General features: G+C 41.5%; 3 long non-coding RNA genes across 3 annotated transcripts in view; 2 read left to right on the forward strand and 1 right to left on the reverse strand.

Annotated features, from left to right (window-relative positions):
- LOC140687680 (uncharacterized) overlaps window positions 1–23508 on the forward strand; it is a 30681-nt gene that overhangs the window by 6460 nt on the left and 713 nt on the right. The window contains exon 3 of the long non-coding RNA XR_012062113.1: window positions 17312–17488. This is a non-coding gene — a long non-coding RNA (uncharacterized lncRNA). The remainder of the gene's footprint in view (window positions 1–17311; window positions 17489–23508) is intronic.
- LOC140687682 (uncharacterized) lies at window positions 8482–10315 on the forward strand. Its single transcript, XR_012062115.1, has 2 exons — window positions 8482–8787; window positions 9052–10315. It is a non-coding gene; the product is annotated as an uncharacterized lncRNA (long non-coding RNA).
- LOC140687681 (uncharacterized) lies at window positions 16639–20294 on the reverse strand. The gene is made up of 2 exons (XR_012062114.1): window positions 19039–20294; window positions 16639–18308 (listed from the first exon to the last, which is right to left on the reverse strand). It is a non-coding gene; the product is annotated as an uncharacterized lncRNA (long non-coding RNA).

Here is a 23508-nt window from a genome sequence, read left to right on the forward strand (position 1 = left end):
CTCTTCTGTAAAATGATAATTTCATAGATTATTTCTAAGCTATCTTCCAGTTTTCTGACTTTATCCTAGTCCAAAATCCATAGCCTTTTCTCTCTTTTCTGACTTTTTCAAGACGTTCAGTTATCTCACTTTTAGGCTGCTTCTTTCCCAGTTAGCTTTCTGTTAAGTCTTTAACAAGAAGCCTACTTATGCCGGGCTCCACAGGGTTCCTACCGGGCTGTCATGAGAGAGAGATTAGGTAGCGTTTGTGTTGATGGAGGTAGAGCCCCCATTTCCTGAATCACAGAAGTCATGACGTTGAACCTGTAGTTCTAAGTGTTGATCTTTTTCTGTATCTGCTGTCGGTACCATATTCCAGTTCTTGGCAAAAATCAATCATTAATTGGTGACTCATCAATCGAAAAGTGTCTCTTACCACCTTCTGTGACCTGAAAGATACGTCAGGAATTACTGGAATAGTAAGAAAGTTAAGGGTTTGTCTCTATTATTGAGGTCTTTATACCCCAGGTAGAGTGAACAGGCTTGTGTAAAGAAGTAAATGATAATGCAGGCAAAAAGACAGCACGTGTAACTTTGTGTGGTTTTGGAAATCAGAGCATTAAAAACTCCAAGGGAGCGGGTTTTGTGGGCAAAATAATTTGGATAATGCTTCATGGGAAAAATGAATGCAAACCCATAAGGAACAGGAAGAATTAGGATGGAAACGACAGATACAGTAACAATTAGGGAAAGTCATGAGGAAAAAAAATACCTGAAAAGATGATGGGGAGGGCCACTGGTTTCCCACTATCTCCTCTTCCTGTGAACTAAACCTTGCCAAACCGTGGTTCCAAGGACAAAGCACGACCCACTGGGCAAATGTCCAACGGTGAGGAACTTTCCTGAAACAAAAAGGAAAGGGAATTTGCACAGGAATGTGCATTGTTGTCTGAAATACAGTCATTGACTTGATTTTTTACCTAGCAATTGCAATAGTTGCGTTTATCCTAGGGCCTAAGGAATATTCGGATTATGAGAGATCCTGTTGGCTGCCTCTGCTTTGCTAAAGTTAACTCTCTTAGATAATGTACTTTTTTCCTGGTCATGTAGGGGCGGGTCAGAACATTCTTTTAGCATTAGGATGGAAAAGTGGCAGGAGTTAGCTTATCAAGTCCCAAGTCTGTTGAGGAAGGTGCCAGTCATGGGAATTTCTTTCAAGGACATTTAAGATGACCCAGTTCTTCCTTTTATGTACAAGAGAGTAAGACCCAGAAGTTTAGGTGACTTACCCAAGGTCATCAACGCCATTTATATATAAGAATAGTTGGGTTATAATTTTACTATAACATTCTTTTTTTAATGAAAAATGTTGATATTACTTTTCCAATCCCTCTGCCAAAATTGTAATATCCCTTTCTGATCCTGTCCCAAACATGAACCATTTTTTAACGTTCTCATGTGTAGCAAAATTTTTATGCCCTTGGACACTAACTTGATGAAAAACTGTACAAGGAATATATATGTCTTGTGGAAAATTAAAAACTATAGATAAGTGTAAAAAGGAAAATTAAAACCATCTGTAATTCTGTCCCTAAGGAAAACCCTGGCTATATATTCCATATGTCTTTCCTATACATTATACACATATTTTAATCTAAAAGTGAGATTTTGCTCTTTCAACAGTATGTTTTCCTCATTAATATTTGTAAGCAGGTTTTCATGTGACTACATACACTTCTAAGACTCATTCTTGATGCTACATTAAAAAAAAAAAAAAAGAATGGGAGCCATCTATCCCTGGTGAATTGCTTAAACCCATCCAATAAAATGCAGAGTTTCTTAAAAACTACTGACCGTGCTTGAAAAAAATGCACTTGGCCATAGATATGCAGAAATGTGAAGCTCTTCCCCTTTTAAAATCAGATGGTATTATCAACTCCTATTTTAAGCTTGTTTATGGAACTAGAATAATTCTGAACATAGATATATAAAGGTGATTACAGCAGGGGAGGTTTGACCTTTAAAAAATCCTTCCCTGTATAAACAAGTTCTGGAATGTTTTAAAAGCTCTAAGCCAGTCAATTTCTTTCTTTCGTTCTTTCTTTTTTGATTTGTCATCAACCTGAGTTGTCCATTTGATTTAGAGGATGAAATGGAAATGTATTAGTTTCCTGACTGTACCTGAAGGAGGTGTGTTTGGACACCACGTGCTTCCTGCCTCAAGCCACTGTGGCTCTGCTGGAGTCTCAGGGTCCTTATGATTTTTCACATTCACGGTGGTACCAAATATGCATTCGATAGAAACTGTACTTCAGATTTTGAATTTCGATCTTCTCCCAGGCTGGCGATGTATGGTCGTGTCCTCTCCTGTGACGCTGGGCAGTGGGCACTCCCCGTCAGCCACACGGTCATGAGGGTGGACAACGGGTACCTTTACATCCATACTCTGCCCAACCATTCTGCTTCTCACTCTCACTACAGTATTCAATAAAATACATGAGATATTTAACTTTATTATAAAATAAGTTTTGCGTTAGATGATTTTGCCCACCTGTCGGCTAATGTAAGTGTTCTGAGCACGTTTAAGGTAGGCGAGGCTAAGCTATGATGTTGGGTGGGTTAGGTGTATTAAATGCATTTTTTTCCCTTGAGTCTCACTTCTTTTTAAAAAAATTATTTATTTATTTAATTCTTTTTTTAATTGAAGTATAGTCAGTTACAGTGTGACAATTGCTGGTGTACAGCACAATGTCATGCATATACATACGTTTGTTTTCATCTTCTTTTTCATTAAAGGTTATTACAGGGTATTGACTATAGTTCCCTGTGCTATACAGAATAAATTTGGGTTTTTTAAGTCTATTTTTATATATAGTGGCTAACATTTGCAAATCTCAAACTCCCAAATTTATCCCTTCCCACCCCCTCTCCCCCCAACCATATGATTGTTTACTATGTCTGCGAGTCTGTTTCTGTTTTGTAGATGAGTTCATTAGTGTCCTCTTTTTTTCTTTTTTTTTTAGATTCCACACATGAGCGATACCATTTGGTATTTTTCTTTCTCTTTCTGGCTTACTTCATGTTTTTAACTTATGATGGGTATATCAGGATGTAACCCCATCATAAGTCAAGGAAGATATGTACTCAGGAAATGTTTGTCGATTAATGAATGATGGGAGAAAGTAGAATCCTACTTCTGTTTCTTCTTGGTTGTTAGACCTTAGAAAAGTTCTTTAACCTCTCTGAGGATCTGCCAAGAGCTGGAGGAAACTGGTACACTTTGGGCTGTAGTAAAGAAAAGCCTCTGAGCCATTATTTTAGACATATAGTATCCAGCGTGTACCAAGCTTCTTGTCTGAAGCCCCACAACAAATTAAAAGAAGATGAGCACAATTAATGTAATCCATCATATCAACAGATTAAAAAAGAAAAATCACATAATCCTTTAAAAATATTTTTATTTATTTATTATTGTATATTTAATTACTTTGTTTTGGCAGGGGAGGGGGAAGGTAATTAGGCTTATTTATTTTTAGAGGCAGTACTGGGGTTTGAATCCACGACCTCATGCATGCTAGGTATGCGTTCCACCACTTGAAGTATACCCTCCCCCATCACATAATCATTTTGACAGATGTAGAAAAAAAATCTGACAAAACCCAACACTCACTCATGATTTTAAAAAAACTCCCAGTAAGCAAGGAATAGAAGGGAATGTCCTCAAATTCATAGAGTATCTATTAAAAAAAAACCCTCCAGCTAACATCATACTTAATGATGAAAGACTCTAAGCTTTCCCACTTAGAGCAAGTACAGGGCAAGGATGTCCCTTCTCACCACTCCTTTTCAACATTGTACTGGAAGTCCTAGCTAATGCAATAAGACAAGAAAAGTAAATAAAATGTGTGTAGATTGGAAAGGAATAAAGAAAACTGCAGAAAATACTAAAGAACAGATTTTTTTAGAAACTTTTGGAACTTATAAGGAATTACAGCAAGGTTGCAGGATCCAAGGGTAGTATATAAAGTCAACTACTTTCTTATGTACTAGCTATAAACAAATGGAACTTGAAATTAAAAATACAAAACCATTTAAATTAACACCCTGAAAAATTAAATACATAAGTATACATCTACCAAATATGTATGACGTCTATATTAAGAAAACAACAAAACTCTGATGAATAAAATCAGATAAATGGATATTCCATCTTCAAGGATAGAAAGATTCAATATTATCAAGATGTCAGTTCTTCCCAATTTGATCTGTAGATTTAATGCTGTCTCAATCAAATTCCAGCAAGTTATTTTGTGGATATGGACAAACTGATTCTAAAGTTTACATAGAGAGGCAAAAGACCCAGAATCACCAACATAATATTGAAGAAGAACAAAGTTGAGGGAGTGATGTTACCTGGCCTCAAGGCTTTCTATAAAGTTACAGTATCAAGATCCTTTGGTGCTGGCAAAACAGTAAACAAATAGATCAATGGAACAGAATAGAGAGCCCAGAACAGACCCATATAAATATGTTCAACTGATCTTTGACAAGGAGCAAAGGCAATGCAACAGAGCATAGACAGTATCTTCAACAAATCCATACACAGCTGTTTATAGCAGCTTAATTTATATTTGGTGAAGCATCTTTACAAATTACAATGACCAACATTCAAACATTCTGGTGCTTTCATGGCCTAGTGGTGAGTGTCCACTGTTAAACATTCTGAGGGGGAAATTTAGCGACATACATTAAAATGTACAAAAATAAACATAAATTTGGTTTAGGAATTTCATTTCTAGGAATTATTTTAACAAAATCATAGATATATAAAAAGATTTATCAAGATAGTTCTTTATAGTACTGCTTATAATCGCACAAAAAAAAAAATCAGAAGCAACTAAATATCCAACAGAATGGGGTTGGAAAAATACATTAGTTTAAGAGCCAAATAATAAAATACCATCATGCCATTTAGTATTCAGATTAAGTTGTTTTAAAAAAAGCAAGAATCATGAATATGAAAAAAGATGGCTGTAGATTATTAAATGAAGTTAGTAGATTATAAAACCTAACGTATATAATCTCATTATGAGAGAAAAAACATCTGACATAACCCAACACTCATTCATGATTAAAAAAAAAAAAACTCCCATATACTTAGGACTTTTCTGTAAGTTTGGAATTACTTCCAAACAAAATTTAAAAGAAATGTGTTTGGTAGATAGATATAAAATCAATAATGGACAGATGGGAAGGAAGATTAATACGTAGCTAGATGGATACATAATCAGATAACCAGATGAGAGGGGGAGAGAGAGGGGAGGGGGGAGAGAAAGACATTGATGAATGAATTCTGCCTTCTCAGGGAAACTGTAAGCTAAGTATTCAAAATGTATGAGTGGACTGCCTGATCAACGTTAAGGCTGGTTGAGGAGAACTGAAAGTAAACACACTAGAACTATCAGCAGTGGATATCTCTGAATGGCAAGGTTGTGGTGATCTTTCTTTTCTTTGAACCTTTTCCCCCTCCTCTGACCCCTGAAGCATTCACATTTGAAACATGGCTTCTGCTGCTCTGTGATATTAGTTGTCTTTTTATATCTGAGTGTTCTGCTCCTCAGAGATACTGCAAGCTAAATATCCAAAAGATATGAATGGACTGCCTGACCAACGTTAGGTCAAGGCTGGCTCCAGGTCAAAGGATTTGAAATGAAAAACTGAAGCAGAGGGCGTAGGGGCTGCCATCTTCCTAAGGTAGGACAGTGAAAGCAGCCACAGTTCAGTGGAAGACTTACTGCTTCAGTACATCCGGGCACTGAAGTGGTTCAGAGCACAGGTCTGAAACCCAGCTGCCTGGTCCCTATGCAACCGCTCTCTGCCTCCGTTTTCTCATACGTAGAGTGGGGCTAATAACCCTGTCCACTTGAAAGGGTCGATGTTAGAACTAAAACAAATGGATGCTTGTAAAGTACCTAGAATAGTGCCTGGCACTCAAATGTAGGTTCTTATTAAAAGGAATAGTATTTTTTCTCATTGTAAAAGTAATATAGAAAACTTAGAAAGTAAATAGAAGGAATAATAAAAAATTAAAAATCTTCTGCATTCTCAGTGCTCACATAAGTTTTCAGATATAATCACCATTATATTCTGAAAACATTTTTAAATTTGCTTCTCTATCTTTGCATGTATTCATACATATTTTAACTTTTTTCCAAAAAATAGTGTCTTCCCATAGAGAACTTTATAAACTTGCTTTTTGTATTTACAATGTGGTGAACACTGTTTCATGTAATTGAATATTTATATGAACATTTTAGAATGTTCTCGTATTACCTGAAAAACAACTGAACCAGCAAGGGCAGATTTGGCAGCCTCAAGTATCAAACGTCTTTCATATGAGTCAATAAAGAGAATGAAAACAAGAGAAAGATGTAATTTTCAACTCTAAACACTCAAACAGCAAAATTAGGAAATGTCAGGAGATCGTGTATAGAGGTTTAAGGTGCTAAAAATAGTATTAAGGACATTTAGAAATCTAGCCATGTTCTCTTTTTAGGAGGAATTTGGTTCCTTAATTTTGTAAAATAACGTATTAAATTATTGTCCCTCATTTTTCATTTCATGGATATTTATAGGAAAAGAAATAGCTGTACTTTATTCCAAGAACAAGGAGATTTTTGAACTAGGGCCTTGAATGCTTTTACAAATTTAGCCTTGATCTGGCAAAAGCAAGTGCTTTCTTCCAGCTATTTGGGAGTCTTACCCCAGCCCCAGTGCAGGCGTGTTCTTTCCAGGTAGGAAGGAGGCTGGGCGCCCACCCACAGAGGAAGCGCTCTGAAGTGGGGTTTGCTGCGGAAGGAGACACGGTGCATAGGGTCCACGGCCAGCGGGGAGGAGGAGGTGACAGCAGGAGCACCAGCGCTGTGGATGGGGGCCGATCCTGCCGCTTTACCAGTTCTGTGACTCCAGACAAGTCAGTAGCCGCTGAGTGCCTCAGTTTCCCCCCGATGGTACCTCCCTCGTAGGGCTGTAGAGAGGCCCACAGGGGAAGTGCTCCGAATGGTTTTCCTTTCCTTCTCCTCGGAACGCTTTGTCTCGGAGATCAGTCCCCTTCTTGCTCTCCGCTTCCAAATGTCCTCATGTAAACTCCAGAAGCATCTTTGATAACGAATCTTTCCTCTGGTCTCAGGTGTCTGGCAGTCTTGGGAACACCTGTACTTGAGTATTCGGATAAAACCAGGAGTTCAGCCTTTTAGAAACAGAACCCACCCTCTAATTCAAGTCAATCTAATCCTGAAAATGGTCTCTGGAGGCAAAGCCCCTGTCGCGCAATGAAAACTCTCGGTTCACTCACTGGCCTTGGCCTTCCCCACTAGGTAATGAACGTAGGACCTCTGGTTCTTTTCTGCTTTGTAGCTCCAGTGTCTGTCCGAGTGCTTGGGAGGTGATAAGTAATAAGCTCTTTTTGAATGAATGGCTGAATGAGTGAGTAAAGAAAATGATGTGAAGACCAAAGCAGTGCTGCCCTGCCCTCCTCAGGCTCCCATTCCGGTTTGGGAACACACAGCAGGCGAGGACTGTGCCGTCATCAATCAAAACACCTCGGAAGTGAACTAGGAGAAGGGGCGAGAGAAGTTGGGCAGGACGATCTGATGAACTGGAGAAGAGAAGAGACTTAAGTTTTGAAGCACTGGTGGGACCTTTCTCAAATTGTCCACGACTGTCAGTGACACCACTGAGAAGCAGTGGCAAATGCAGCGCTGTCCTTGGCACTCTCACCCAGACATGCTAGAGATGGAAGAGAACTCAGGCTTGTTCCCCTGTTGGACATGTTAATCTCGCCTATAGCATCTTGGTCTGGTCGCTATGGAATCTCATACTGGACTACAATTCACAGTTCCAGATCTGAGATTCCAAATCAAGGCTACCCAGGAGAGAAAGATTTCTCTCACTACCTTAGGGAACACTCTTCAGCCCTTGCCCTTCAAATCCAGATGATTTCTAAAATTCTTTTTTTTTTTAAGTCAAAAAGTCTGTGATACAGTTGTTTCTCATAGAAGATATGGTCTCTGTACCTTTGAAAGAATGACAATGAATTCTGCTAGTATTGAAGTGAATACTTTATATATCTTTTTTGTAATCCTCACTACAAATCTACAAAATATGTATTTTTATATCAGTTAGGACCCTTTGTGGCAAGTGACACAAAATACAATTCCAACTGCTGTAAGCAAAAAGAGAGAATTTGTTGGCTTAATTGGTGAAAAGCCCAGAGTTTGTGGAGTGCAGGCATGGCTGTATCCAGGGGTCCAAACAAGCTCTTTGGCATCCTGTCTCTCTTCATTCTTTGGTCTTGCTTTCTTTTTTTGTTGGCTACTTTCAGGCAGGTGTTCTCTACATTGTGACCTCCAGAAGTTCCATTCTTACATCATTATAGCTCCCAGTCTAGGGGGAAAAAGAACCCCTCTGCCCAGATCTTAGACAGTATCTCATTGACTCTGATTGGGCCATGTGATTACCCCAGATCCAGTCAATGCTGCTAAGGGGATTTGTTACTCTTACTGGCCAGATCTTGGATACGTTTTTAGTCACATGCTCAAACTTCGCTGTGGAAAGAGCGAGTCCCTCCCTCCTCCAAATTTAGAGTGCTTTTACAATGAGAGACAAGGCAGAGACTCCGGCAACAGTCATAACAGATTTGATCTCAATTTCACAAGAGTCGTATCTGAGACTCAGAATAATTATGATCACACAGCCAGGAAGCAGCTCTCCCAGCCCAAGTCAGGCAGGAAACAGAATCCAGCTCAGGTAATTAGACTAGCAATGAGATTATTTGTAGAGGTATAGACAGTATTATGGGAAACAGCAAAGCTGTTGAGGTCCTGGGAATCCAGGCACAGCAGGACCATCTTGAGGTCGGAGGGGCAAAAACTGGATCCCAAGAGGAGAGGCCGACTGGCAACAAGGGTGACAAAGGGACATCACCACTGCCAGGCGTGCACAGTGGAGAGGGGCATGGCGTGCAAATGAGATCCCTTGACTTAGCTCGCCTCCACTCTGATCTTCTTCTAGTACCTCCCACTGGGAACCAGGAGCCGGCCAGTATGGGAAGCCTCCAGGACACAGAGCCAGGAGGAGAAGGGCGGAGATGGATGGATGGGTCAGGCTCTGAACCCAGCTCTAACGGACCCGAAAGGTTATAACGTCCTCCACCCACCTTTCACAGTCATGAGGCGGGGGCGTGGCCAGAGACCTCTAGGCAAGACGCTGCTCCCCTGCAGACTTGACTGACCACTCTCCATTAGCAACCGGCTTCCAGACACGTTGAATCTGTAGCTTCAAGTATTTGTCCCTGTGGCGAACCGACCCCCTTCCCAAGATTACCTCTCATCTCATCCCCTGGCACATATATTCAAAACATTTTTATTCATTCAGTGCTTCACCAAAAAATCCCTTAGACTAGAAGGAGTGTTAGTGGGGACCTCTCAGATAGGATCTGCCTCCTTCCATCAAAGGAGAATTCATTGATTATCCTTTGAGGAATATTTGAGATCTGTGATCAAGCGAGAACAGCCTACTTGGCTACAGATCCTAGCATCTTAAAAATCCAAGACTCTAGGGTTTAAGGAAATGAAATCAGAATTCTGACCATTGATGCAAAAGCCCAGTGCTACCCAAACCTGGGGATCCTGGTTTTCCTGGCAGAACCAACGCTATAACCTCTAATTCCATAGAGGGTGAGCGCTCTGAGCCCTTCCTCCGTGGAAATGTTGAAGGTCTCTCTGTGTTTTGACACAGATATGGTGAGTGAACCTTGTGCTTATTTAAATTTCTGGAAAATGCTTTGTGTTCTGCCTCACACAGAAGGATCATTTTGGAAAAACTGAGGCAGATTAGCCATCGGCTGTCCCCCTGAAGGCTGCCTGGCGTCAGCCCCGTGGTCTACACCTGAGTGTTTGTGAATAGTCCCTAACCTGGTCAGAGGAAGAGAGGACTCTGGACCTGGAGGGCAGATTGAAGTCATCTGGTCCAGCTTCCACTTAAAACAGGCTGCCTTGTGATCTCTGCCCCTGAGAGTTCTCCTGAGGTAGCACTTCCCAGTTCACAAGGCAGGGCACTACTGCATACGTTCGTATTTTAAAATCCCTTCTTTTGTCAGAATGGAATCCCTTCTCCGTCTCTCACCAGTGCTTTCCCTGCCTGCTGCGTCGGTATTGGGTGAGCAGCCTGTCTTGACCACATTTCAACTTTCCAGATCCTGCCGACAGCTGTCACATGTCCCTTTGGTTTTTCCAAAGAAGCCCAGTCTAAAAATGGCCATTTTCTCCTCACTGTCCCTCATGTGACTTGACTTCCAGACTCCTTCTTCCTTGGTTTCCCAGCAGCAAACTCTCTCGAGTTTATTATTTTCTCCAACAAAATGTGCCTTATGCTCCACGAGGCCTGACCCAGGCAGAGCACCGCGAGGCCACGGCGTCCAATGACGGGTTAGGATTTTGTTTGGTTTGGTTTTCTAGCTGCTGTGTCATGATCTTGGCTCACAGGGAGCCTGACTTCAATAAAAACCCCTGGAGCTTTTCACAGGGACTCCTGCCAAGCCACAGCTCCTCCCTCAATATTTGTGGAATTGATAGTTATAAAAATAACATTCACATTTTCTTTTATTATAAAAGAAATACATGATAATTGGAGGAAATTTAGAAAATGCAGTTAGCTAACTTGCTGGGTTTTTTTCTCACTATCCAGATCTATCTGTAGCTCTTCCTTTGGCAGTTATGAAGGGCAGCAAATGAAAATGCCAACAGAGTCCAGGCAGGTGTCGTAAATTTGTGAAGGGAGCTGAGAGTGAAACGGTAGGGGCATGGGTGGGCCTGTTACCCTCAGGAGAGAGCAGGTGTTACTCAGCAAGGGTTTCCTATCATCTCGGAAAGGGAGGGCTCCAAAAAAGCAGAACCGGGTATTCTGTTTTCTTCAAGAAACACTGTAAATGCAGAATTTTATGAGGAATTGTCTTATTAAGTATTGGCAATTATTTATGTGGGGCAAAAATTCATGTCTTTGGACCTTCTTGGGTCTTGGAGCTGCCAGTAGGGTCTCTGGTCTCTCTGGTGTAGATACTGCCATTCTGCCTTCTTTCTTCTCTCGATGTCTCAGGAAAAAAAAAAAAAGGTTGATCCTCTCTATATAATGGCCAACAAGGACTTGTGATCACCCAGGTTAACTCTAGGTATCTTTGCTTTAGCCACCCACTCCTCCAGGATTGCCCTGTCGTCCCCTCTTTCACGTCTCAGACTCACTCTCTTTCTCATTTCGTATCTCTCACTCCATCCCCCCAGCTTTTCCAGTAAGATTTGGTCCCCAAGCCCTGTCTCTTTGCCATACTCACCACCTTCAGGCTGTGGGCCAGTTCAGTCTTTGGAGTTTTCAGTGACCCATATTCAAACCCTGGTCTGCACGTGTCTAGCTGTCTGACCCCGCGGAAAATGGCTGCGACCTCTAAAACTTGGTTTCCTCCTAATTTTGGGAAAAATGACGTTTACCCAGAAAAATGGTCTAGAGGATTAGCCGCAGTGTCTATAAAGCACCTCAGGGAAGCATAGCTGTTGTGATGCGATTGTACTTGGTTTATGGATGGACTGTTCTCCCTGACTCGATTAGGAAGTCGTGGCTGCTCTAAAATACTCGCTGAATAAATGGATAAATAAGGAGTGAGTTTGTGAATATGATGGAAAGCTCTAAACCTGCTGGAGGATCTCAGTTATTCTTAAAGACAGAGATACAAGGACGAGGAAGGAAGACAGGGGCTTACCTGGGTAACTCTGGTTCTTTCCTCTCTGATCCTGCCTTTTTATGTTCCGAAGAAATGCGGGCATCAAATCAAGTATCTCCTCAGACTCGTATTAGCTTTAATAATTAATTACTAAACAGCTTGTGGACTCTGTGATTTTCCAGATACGTGGGAAACAAAACTCTCAATTCAGATCTCTTGGAAATAGTCTGTCTCACTAGAGACTGTTCCCACAGGTATCCAGCCAGGTAGAGTAACCACCAGAGGAGGCAGGAGCTAGGAAGCTGTGTTAATTAATTAACCAGTAGGCTGAACCATAGAGAACGAGGCCTTTGTGAGGCTGGTCCTTCATATTGGGCTGTTAAGAGTTTGTTTCCACATCTATTGAGACATTTGTTACATGCTGGCCAGTTTATAGGAAGTTGATTGCTGTCATGTTCTCAGAACAAAACTGCAAGTTATTTGAAGACAAAGTCATGTTTTCCTGATCTTCCGATTTTCCATGTGCCCAGCTCAACTTTGCAGTTACCACATACTCAAGAACTATGTGTAGCCTTTTAAAAAAAAAGTAACCTTTTTTATTTTGGAAGAAATTTCAGATTCACTGAAAAGTTGCAAAGACAGTACAGAAAGTTCCCATACTCTCTTCACTGCGTTTTCTTAGTGTTAACATTTTACATCATCTTTGTACATTTGTCAAAAGGAAGACGTTAGTAAATTCACTAAATTAACTAAATTAAGTACTAACTTAGTACTAAATTAAATTCAGATGTCACTAGTTTTTCCACTGATGTCTTTTTCTGGGATCCAGTCCAGGATATCCCATTGCCCTTAGTATGGGTGGCATTTTATTTTGAAGATCTTACATTACTTTAAATGTCTACACATGGAAGGGAAGGAATCATATATGTACACACCGTTTCTGCATGTAATAATTATCTGAAAAATGGTTGGCACTTACCAAACGGTTGGAATATATTCTTACTCTGTGACAGGCACAATTCCAAGTGCTTTATATGTACAGTCATTTTTTTCCCTCACAAAGACTCAGTGAGGTAGGTATTAATATTATCTCCATTTTACGGATAGGACACTAAGGCTGGGGTCACGCATGTCACTTAGCTACTCAGGGCCATGGTTAAAACCCAGGGAGTCAGACTCTCGAACGTTACACACAAATGTAATATTGGAGAAGAAGCTGTCAATACGTGAAAGGATTGTGAAGTGGCTTGTTTTATTATTGTGTTGTAGTAAAAGGTGAGACAGAAAAAGTTACTCTTTTTTTCAGATGTATTTTCTGGGTCTCCCATTTTTCCATCCTCCTCTTTGGAAGGCAGGGCCGCATGACTCGGGCAGACAGAACTGAAGGTCCTGACGCCCTAGCCTCAAACTCCCTTCCTGTAATAGGTATCAGAGTGTCATGTCTGAGACCTGGGATATAAATGATAAGTGAATGTGGTTGGTCATCATCTTTTCCCATCATAAACCTCTGCCCAAGGGCTCTCACGCTGGGAAAACAGAGGTGTTGAAAGAAAGAATGGAGGTGCACTGGCAGAGTATGTGGACAGGCTCAAATGGCCTGCTGGCACCTTCAGACATGGAATGTTCTAAATATGTCGCAGCTCTAGAGACTCAAGCTCCGTCTGATTCACAATGGGGACACTCATAAACGATCAGCTATTAACCAACCAAACAAACAAACCCAAAAATATGCGAAAGAAACAACTCTTCTTTAAACTCAAACTTTTTCTCTTTCCTCTTATTACTCAACATAATAATCTGTAGAACCACTTTTCATTTGGAAGTTCCCATTGGGAACATAGAATTCATTGCATAGATTTATATAGTTCTTACTAGTGGCTGATGAATTAGTGCATAAACAGGCCCTCGTACTCTTTTGTGGCAGTGGGACCAAGCTGTTGGGGATGGAGTCATGACAGACTGTGAAAACAGATCATATCAAGCTCCACCCCCTCCCCATTCATTATGCACTTAACAAACCGTACTGAAACCTTCTATGTGCCAGACATGGGGCCACATCCTCTCTATCCAGAAGAGGTGGCAAACATGAAACTAAATCATCAATCTTAGTGTTGTAGTTGTCGTGAAAGAAATAGCTATGCACAGGGTTTTTTTTTTTTTTTGTAGTACTTTAAAAATGTATTCATATCTTATTTTGTGCCCTTCAGTAAAATCATATAGTTTTCTTCATGTAGATTTAACATGTTTCTTATCAGCTGTATTCCCAGATATTTCGCAGTTTTTGTTAACATTGTGGATGGTGGCTTTTTGCACGTGGTATTCTTTCCTCATTTCTTTGGAAAATAATTTTAGCTTTTATAAAAATCATCAAGCTCATTATCATGAAGCAATGCCACACAGTAAAGTACAAAGAAGAAGGATAAAATATCAGTCGGATTCCAGCACCTTGAAATAACCATCACCCTTTCCAACAATCAAACTTCCTGGAATATTATACTCTTTAAATCTGCTCCGATTCCTTTTAAAGTTTTTTTTTTTCTGAAATAACTTCAGATCTTTTAAAATTATCTTATTCTTTTCCTCTTTTTGCTTTCCATATCAAAACTCTGATGAATAACAATTATTATTAATATCACTATTTATTATTATTGTTATTTTACCACATTGATCCTTAATTTTCTGTGTGCTGAGAAATGTCTCATTGAACACAGGACTTAAACTCAATGAGCTGCTGCCCAAATGAAGTTTGATGGTGGGCAAGTAAGAATTAAATGAAGTAAATTTAATATAATAAGAATGAACTAAAATGGTAACTTATCAGCCTCGGTTCTTTTTGGTGCATCTTTGGGCCTGGGATGAACTGAGTTTTCAGTATTTCACTGTCAAGTATGGAAAAGGTGGGGCAGTTAGTGGCTTGGCAAATCTTTTAACAAGTAAGTAGACGAACTATTTTTATTGAAATCTAGATTAGCTCTAGAAAGAACTTAAAGATTTTATCAGCATCTCCCCTTCCCCAGAATTTACACATGATGAAACTGAGGACCAGAGAACCTCGCCTGATGTCACTTGGCTAATTAATTAATAGCCAAGGAAAAACTAAAAATTTAATTCTCTTTTCCACTTTTTTAGCAGCAGTTTTATTTATGACACTATTCCATATTCATCTGCAAACTGTTTTTGTGGGTACACTAGGGAAGGGTGGTTGCAGTTGCCCTAAAGCTGAAACTGCAGGTTGTATAGTAGTATTTCCAGAGTCCAGGTAAGAGGATGTCAGAGGGAAGGATACAAGTCCTGCTGATGGTCTGCACCTGATCTGGGGAACTGAGGTAAGGTCTCGGGCAGCTCCTGACTGCACAGGTGAGGGGAGTAATGTTTCATTGGATCCCAAGTAGTCTTCCTTCAGTGATAACTTTGTCTTTCAATCAGGTGACCAGTAGCCATCGAATCTGTGTGTGTGTGTGTGTGTGTGTGTGTGTGTGTGCATGTGCGTGTGTGTAGGGATGGAGAAGCCAGGCGTGTCTCGGAGGCTCTCACAGCCAGTCTCATCCAGCAGGCACTGTGCTCCCATAATCCCCGTCCCAGGCCGGGTGGGGCCCAGTCCTGTTTCCCATGGACGTCCATGCCCAGCATCTGAACTGCTATTTCAGAGACAGAATGTTCTAAATCAGGTTTTCTGTTTTGGCAGAGGAATGGAACCCTCTTTTCTAATATTACTTCTGTGGGAAAGTGTTTTCTGAGTTCCAGACAACTCAATTTACAAATACATTTTTGGGATATGACCCATTTATATATATATTTGTGTGTGTGTGTATGTCTGTGTATACACACACACACACACACACACACATACATGTAAGGACTGTGTGTTCTGGGGGTAAGAACACTTCCCATGTACAGCTTGGTGGTACAAAGTGCAGGTGTTTCTTATATTGACCTTATTCAAGGAATAGCATATAATGTGCCTAAAATCTGAAACATACTCCGGCTGTCTTTCAGGAAGGGATGGCTATAGGCTTAGCAGCTCCCCATAAGGTAGGATTTAAGGGTCCAAAGAGCCTCCCACCCCCATTCATGCCCTCCTTGGTCTTAGAAAACGATCCAAAATTATCAGTGCCAATTAAGATAGGGGTTCAGCATGTGCAGAATCAACTTGTTGGGCATGACTTTTTCTTGAAATGTTGCAGAAAAGTGTGTTACAGCTCAGTGTTACAGCTCAGTTGTGACAATGACCTGCATCCAGGTGAGAGACTAAGCAGCACTCAGAGAGTTGTAAAACTCAGGTTTATTATGTCAGCAGGCCCAAAAGAGTTAACACTCCAAGCTCTAGATACCATCTGTAGGTTTACACAGGCCTTTATAGGCTGCCAGTTTACACTTTGCAACATCATATGCAAATAAGGTATAACAAAAGTTGACTAATTAGGAACAAGCTTTGTAGAAATGGACCAATCAGGAGGGAGAGAAATAACCAATCAGAAGTGAGGGAAATGGACCAATCAGGAGGGAGAGAAATAACCAATCAGAAGTGAGCTCCATGCAAATGAAGTACTACAAATGGGCCAATCAGGAGTTAGCTCAGGGAACCAATAGAATTTTAGGGTAAGTTCCACTTTCCTAGAAGTAAGCCGTTTCAGAGGCTAAAAGTGAGATAAAGCCACTGGGCCAGGGAACCGGGTGGTGCTGGCAGGAAAGTAGTGGCCCTGCCTGGGGGTCCTGCTGATCTTTTTTATGGGGCTTCTCATTTCGAAACCAGTGTCCTTGGTTTTGTTTTCACTTTTTAAAATAGATTCTCTGGCCCCTCCAGAGACTCTAAGTAGATGAGGGATAGGAGTCTGGAAACTGTAATTATTTTTTAAGAATTCTTTATTCTCTAGAAAACTCTCATCAAGTCACTTTTGAGTCAAGACATTTATTGATTCACTGATTAATTCTTTTAATTGTTCATTCTTTCATCATACATCAAGGTTTGCTCATGCAGTATGGGTACTGGGTACTGAGGGTAGAAGGACAAGCATCATAAGGGAAGAAAGTGACACAGGAGCTACTGATAGTGTCTGATGGGGTCTGGGAGACTGCAGTCACAAAAGGCTTTGCAGAAGCATCGACTCAGGAGGTCACAGCTGAGTGCTGGAGCATCTACGTTCTTGGGCCAGACTGCCTGGACTCACAGCCCAGCTCTACCATCTGCCAACTTAGGATCTGCCAAGGTGCTTAAACTTTCTATGCCTCAGTTTTCTCATCTGTCAAATGGAGACAGTCTGAGGACTTAGGTCAGAAAGTTGTGACAATGGAATGAGCTGATGTAGGAAAAGTGCTTAAAACAGCGGGCTTGAGCTTCGGCAGTGGTCTCAAGCTTCAGCAGGTATCAGAATCCCCCGGAAGTTTTGCTAATACCAGGCTTCTGGGTCCCACTCCAAGTTTCCAAGTCAGTTGATTTGAGATAAGCCTGAGGATGTGCATGTCTAACAATTTCCCGGGAAATGCCAATGCCTCTGGTCTGGGGATAACTCTTTGAGAATACTTCCAATGATAGTAAGCAGCATTTGTTGCTATTCTTTTCAGCTGATCTTTGATGGAAACATTGGAGAGTGTCACACAAAGGCACCTAGGCAGAGGGAACTGCCAGTGCATAGCCCAGAGGGCTGGAAGCAGAGGGCAGGCGCCAGGAGCAGGGAGAAACAGGCTGGCGGGGACACAGGATACATTGTGGCCGCCAGACTCTGAGGAACCTGGCCCCGGGTAAGTATAGACATTATCTGAGAGTAACCAGAGAGCCTGTTATCAGCCATTAGCACCTTAGCACAAATTAATTTATCGGAGTAGCCTGTCACTTTGTCAAAGCCTGGAGGACTCTGACTCATGCCTGGTGAATTTGGATGGCCCTAGGAGACTGGTCCTCCTTCTTTGGAAAATCACCCCACACCAGTGAGTCCCGGGCAGCTTTGAGGGCATTCAGCTGCCCAGACCCCTATCCTCACGAGAGGACTTGTGGATCTGTGATCACACCTGGAATTGGCCTCTTGGGCTCTGTACGCTCATACTCCTGATACCCAAACGCATCTGGCTTATATTTGCAGACTTTAAAAAAAATGCAATTACATTAGAAGGTTTATAATATATTTGTCTATCTATCTAGGAATATTTTCCATACTCTGAACCACAAAAGACTTATTTATAACCACATTTTCCAGTCCATGGACTGTCAAAAGAGCATTAAAAACAAAACACAATCCATCCATCTTTGTGTTTTCTGTTTGTGTGATTTTTTTCCCCCTTTTGGGCAAACCGAGTAATTTGCAAGTTTCAGTTTCACAGACAATTCCAACACTGCAGCCCCTTGCACTCTCTTGTTTCTGCGAAGGAAACACAGATCAGCTCAGCTGCCCTGTGGCTGTTCTCGTGTGTGTCGTTTTATCCAGCACCTTATCTGTGCTACTTTACACACTCCAGATGCTCCAAGGCCAAGTAAGAGCCAACGCAGGCAACAGTGGCTTTCCTCCTGGCCCGGTGAGCCTGGGGCCACTGGGAAAGCAAGCTGTACTATTTTGGGCATGGCATGCTGTAACGAATGGAAAAAGAGAAATCAGAGACAGGCAGTTTTCCTCTGCCATCTGAAGAATAACACGATGCGTCCTGCTAAAGTGAAGAGAGAGTTAGAAGGAGGGAAACTGATTTCACCATGGCATCCAAATGGGAGGAGGAGGAGGTGGGCGGGTGGAAAGAAAGCATTTATAGGAGAAGATGCTCTGGGAGGCAGAAAGACAGAAAACTCACATCCAAATTGGCAACTGAGGTCTTTAGATTGCTCTTTAGCCATAGAACACTCTTGTGAGGGTAGGGTGTGTATGTGTGTCTGTGTTTATATGAGACAGACAGAGCCTTCTAACCTGCGCAGAAGGGCCCTGCGCTCGGTTTAATGCTCTCCTGAATTTCTTAATGCGGGGCCCTGTATTTTCATTTTACACTGGGCCCCCCAAATTAGATAGCTGGTTCTGGAGAGAGAGTTAGTTCCCCTGATATAAGGAGGTTGAAATTGGCATTTTTTTTTCATATTCTTCATTTTTAAGACTATTCATTTTCGAATATATGTGCCTCAACCTTTTCTTTAACCATCCTGTGCTGCCCGTGTGCTTCGTTCACCTGAAGTTCTCGTAGTTTCTAACATAACCATGGCCGTTTGGCTTCTCTTGTCTTAGAGCAGAACTCAGTAAATTTTTTTCTGGGAAGGGCCAATAACTAGTATTTTCAGCTTGATAGATGGTTTTGGAATCTCTATTGCAACTACTCACCTGCTGTTGTAGGGAAAGCAGAAATACGTAAATGAATGAGCGCGGCTGGGTTCCAGCGAAGCTTGATTCGCAGAAACCTGTGGGGGCTGGGTTTGGCCTGGGGGCCCCGATTTGACGACCTCTACCCAACAGTACGCTACTCTTTTTGATGATGATGAAACAGATGATGACACGATGACGATGGCTGTCATGTACTGAGGCAGACTCTGGGCCAAATGCTTTATAAGCATTTTAGTATTTAATTTTCACAACCTTATATGGTACAGTTACCATGATCTTGACATTACAGATGAGAAAAGTGGTATTTAGAGGAGTAAATTATTTATTCAAGGTTATCCGGCTAGTAAAAAGAGGAGGTGAGATTCAACCTTGAGACTCCTGCTAGACCCCAGTGTTTCCAGCCCTTCACTTCTCATATCTGGAGCCCTTGACCTTTGCCCGAAATCCAGCCCCATCCTGGTCTTTAGAATTGAGCCAAACTTTAAGTGAGGAGGGTGTCAGAAGGAGCTCCAGCCTCATTGATACAATCCACCGTCAGGCTGTCCTTAGCGTCTTCTGAGCCTCTTGATTTCCAAGAACCAGTCCCCACCTTAGGGTCTGGGGTTTCTGTCTTGTCCTGGATTCCATTTCTTCTAGCTTTTTGTTCGTTAATAAGCCAGGTGCTCCATGTGAGACTCCCCAATGACAACGAGGTGCTGAGACACGCTTTATTTTTGTCTTCTTTCTTGTTATTTTGAGACCACAAGGGTTTTTGGACTGGATCTGGCCCAGTGGTAGAGCCAGTCTCCTTCCTCTGCCCCCATCTGTTCTCTCATCTCCATTCTTGGTCAGCCCCAAGGGTGGATCTGGTCCTGGCTGCCCCGTGTTAGTCGTCAACAGGGCCAAAGCTGATCCCCTCCAGAGGTAGTGTGGTTCTTTGCAATGAAAGGTCTATCACCTTCTTACTTTCCTCTCCAAATTCAATTCATGTTTGCAGCGCGGCCCGAGAGCCACCCTCCTCTCTCCTGCACCTCCCCGCACCGCTCCGGGACTCACAGTGTTCCTGTCTTCCAGTGTCCATCACACAGCCCCATCTTGTGTTTTTCTCCAGTTGCCTTGGGAGCTTTCCACTTGTTTCATTTTTCTTTCAAAAGCCCTTTGAAACAACTCCTATTACTTTTGCTTATTTTCCACTGGTGGGAAAGGTGGTGGACGTTATTAGGTACTGGATGTTGTTGATCATTACTGGGGACTGTTGATGGGCTGGTTACTGTGTGAGGTTGCCAAGGCGATGGAAGACCCATCTCTCATAGGCACGGAATCTTACTAGTGTGAAAGGGAGAAGTGGCCATGACAGCTATGGCCTCCCAGGCATGACCAGCCTGGCCTTGGTCTTCGCCTGTTGAATATACACATTGTCACAAAACATCCTAGGAGCATGAGCGACCAAGATAAAAGCAAGATCTTCTGCACTCACATCTAAACAGAGACAAAAATTTGAACATTATCCAAACTACAAAAATGATCCCATACTCCCCAATCCTGGCTAATATGAGTGACTGCTGCTTCTTTACCAATGATACCAGTGATAGTCTTGCTTCATTCCCCCTGCCTTATAGATAAGATTTGTTAATATAGCCAAGCCAAAAGGTATCCCCGCTTTATAATTAGCATCCAATCTAAAGTATTGCTCCCTTAAGCCCTCCCCCAAATCACTTAAGACAAGACCAAATCCTGTAAGTCCTTTCAGTGTCCTCTCACTGCCATGCCCCAGCGCCTCCATGGTGTGCGTTCTCCATCACTGCAGAGGGCAATAACCCAAGTTGTTTAACTACAGGTGTGTGCGTGGTGCTCTTTGGCTGGAGGACACTGACATTAGCAATTCCTTGAGCTATCAGAAACATACTCAGTCATCTTGACGTTATGTTTTCCAGGGAGTATGTGTGTTCTTCCCCCCTCCCCCCTGCCCAGGAACATCTCTTGAGCAGTTGAGAGCAATCACTTTGCCATAGGACCCCTCTCCCTGTTCCCTGCTTTGATGAGTCCTCTCCACCCCTTCACCCCACTCTAAATGCTGCCAAGGACCAAATAAAACAAATTAACTTTGGATGCTTTGAGAAGTGTTTCTTCCCTTCTTTCCACTTCCATTTCCATGACATGATGTCTCGTAAACCCAGAGTGATATATGTGGTAGCCTCCACTTTCAGACTAAAAAATCTGTCCTGCTCCAGTTTATTTGAATTTAAAATTCATCCCACTTTGATGTTTGCCACTCTACAGCATGAACTGCTATATAAAGGAGCATGCATCTTGCTCACACGGCATGCAACTCATCTAAGGCTATAAGGAATAGCCTGACATTTAGGTTGGGTACAAGGTGCTTTTCTAGGAATAAATGCACCAGATGAGCCAGCCTGATGCAGGGTGAAGAATGGTTACTGGATGGAGACCGAGAAGCCTGGAATTATAGTCTGAGTTTTTCACAGACCATCACTTTGACCTCAGTTAAGCTGTATTCTGTTAGCCTAAATTCCCTATCAAGAACTGGACATTATTGAAATCATACTCCATGCCCGGCAGTAGGATAGGTGACTCGTGCCATCCATCAGGTCATTTGCAAACAGTGTAACGTGACAGGCATTACACAGGGAAAAAGGACTGCAGGCCTACTGCTGGCCTACATCTTAAGACCTCAGTGTAAACACGTGTAAACATGAGCAGAAGCATCAAACCCAAATGGAGGGACATTCTGTACAGAGGAGGAAGGCCTGGAAGTCGCTGAAAGTGGCTACATTTCCTTACACACACAAGACTCCAAGGTCTCAAACCAAACTCCTTGGGCTTCTCTCTGGCTCAGATCACCAGGGCTAGGCCACCTATTTGTGCGTTGGTTTCCCCATCTGTAAAATGAAAACAGGAGTTGTCCCTGTCTCACAGGGTAGTATAAGGATTGCGTTCATTTATAAAGACCAACTGCAGAGAACAGTGATGGGTACTTAGTAACCCGTTAAAACTATATTTAATGGTATTGTTTTTGTTCTTATTAGCGATAAGTAATCTTGAAATTTCCAGATAAATCCAAACCCCTATAATTTCTCCTAGTGAGGAAGCAAAGAGTCTGAAGTTGCCTCTGAAAAAAATATAAGCATGTATCTTTGGAAAATATGAAATCCTTCCAGGGTCGTAAGTGACAAAGAATAAGTTGAGCCTGGACTGTCTTGTACCAGAAACACTCAGTTAGGGGGATGTACATGTCCATGGACACAGAAGCTGGCTTGAAGGGTTGAAGGGGCTCTGGGCAAATCTGGGGTGATGAGCATCAAAATAATGATATTAATACATTATGACCCATTAAATAAACCAGGAGTCTGTGAGTGCACATTTATATTACTCAATAATTAAATGAGAAGAAAAACTCTGCAGTAGAATGCCAACTAATTAAAGCAAAAGAAATGACAGAAGTAGACACATGTTAATGTGGCAAGTCAACATCACGTGGCACACACAGGATACAACAAGAACACGGCATCACTTTTGTGGTGTGCTGGCCTACGTCTTAAGACCTCAGTGTAAACATGAGCAGGAACATCAAACCCAAATGGAGGGACATGCTGTACAATGACTGGCCCACAGTCTCAAAACTGTCAAGGTCATTGTCTGAGATTGAAGGCGATTCAAGAAACATGACAACTGAGTGATGTTTTGGATCCTCTCTTAGATTCTTTTACAAAAAGGATCTGGCAAAGGGTATATCAGAGTTCTTTGTATTATTATTGTAATTCTTCTGTAAATTTGAAATTGCTTCAAAAGAAAAGAAAAAATATATATTCTTTTTCATATTCTTTTCCATTATAGTTTATTACAAGATATTGGATGTAGTTCCCTGTGCTATACAGTAGGACCTTGTTGTTCATCTATTTTATATATAGTAGTTTGTATCTGCATATATATGTATGTATAACTGAATCACTTAGCCATACATCAGAAACTAACACAGCATTGTAAATCAACCATACTTCAATAAAAAAAGATGTAGAAAATGAAAAATGTACAGCTATCAGAAATACTTTGTAGTCATAAAAATTAATATTGTTATTGACACTGAAAGCATGAGCAACAGCAACAACAAAAAGATAAGCTGGACTTCATCAAAATTTAAAACTTTTGTACTTGATGGTGAGGACACTATCAAGAAAAAGACAACTCACAGAATAGGAGAAAATATTTGCAAACTGTGTATCTGGTAACAGATTCATATCCAGAATATATGCAGGACTCTTACAGCTCCACACACACAGACAGACACACACAGAGAAAGAAAAACAACCCAATTAAAACATGGGCAAAAGCCAACAAAAAAGAAATACTGTGGCATAAGTTTAATAAAATATGTGCATAGTCTGTATGAAGAAAACCACAAAGCTTTGCTAAAAGAAATAAAAGAAAAACTTGATAAATGGAGAGCTATTCCATGTACGTGGATAAGAAGAC

The sequence above is a fragment of the Vicugna pacos genome, chromosome 20 (genome assembly GCF_048564905.1).
Source record: "Vicugna pacos chromosome 20, VicPac4, whole genome shotgun sequence".
NCBI classification, from domain to species: Eukaryota; Metazoa; Chordata; class Mammalia; order Artiodactyla; family Camelidae; genus Vicugna; species Vicugna pacos.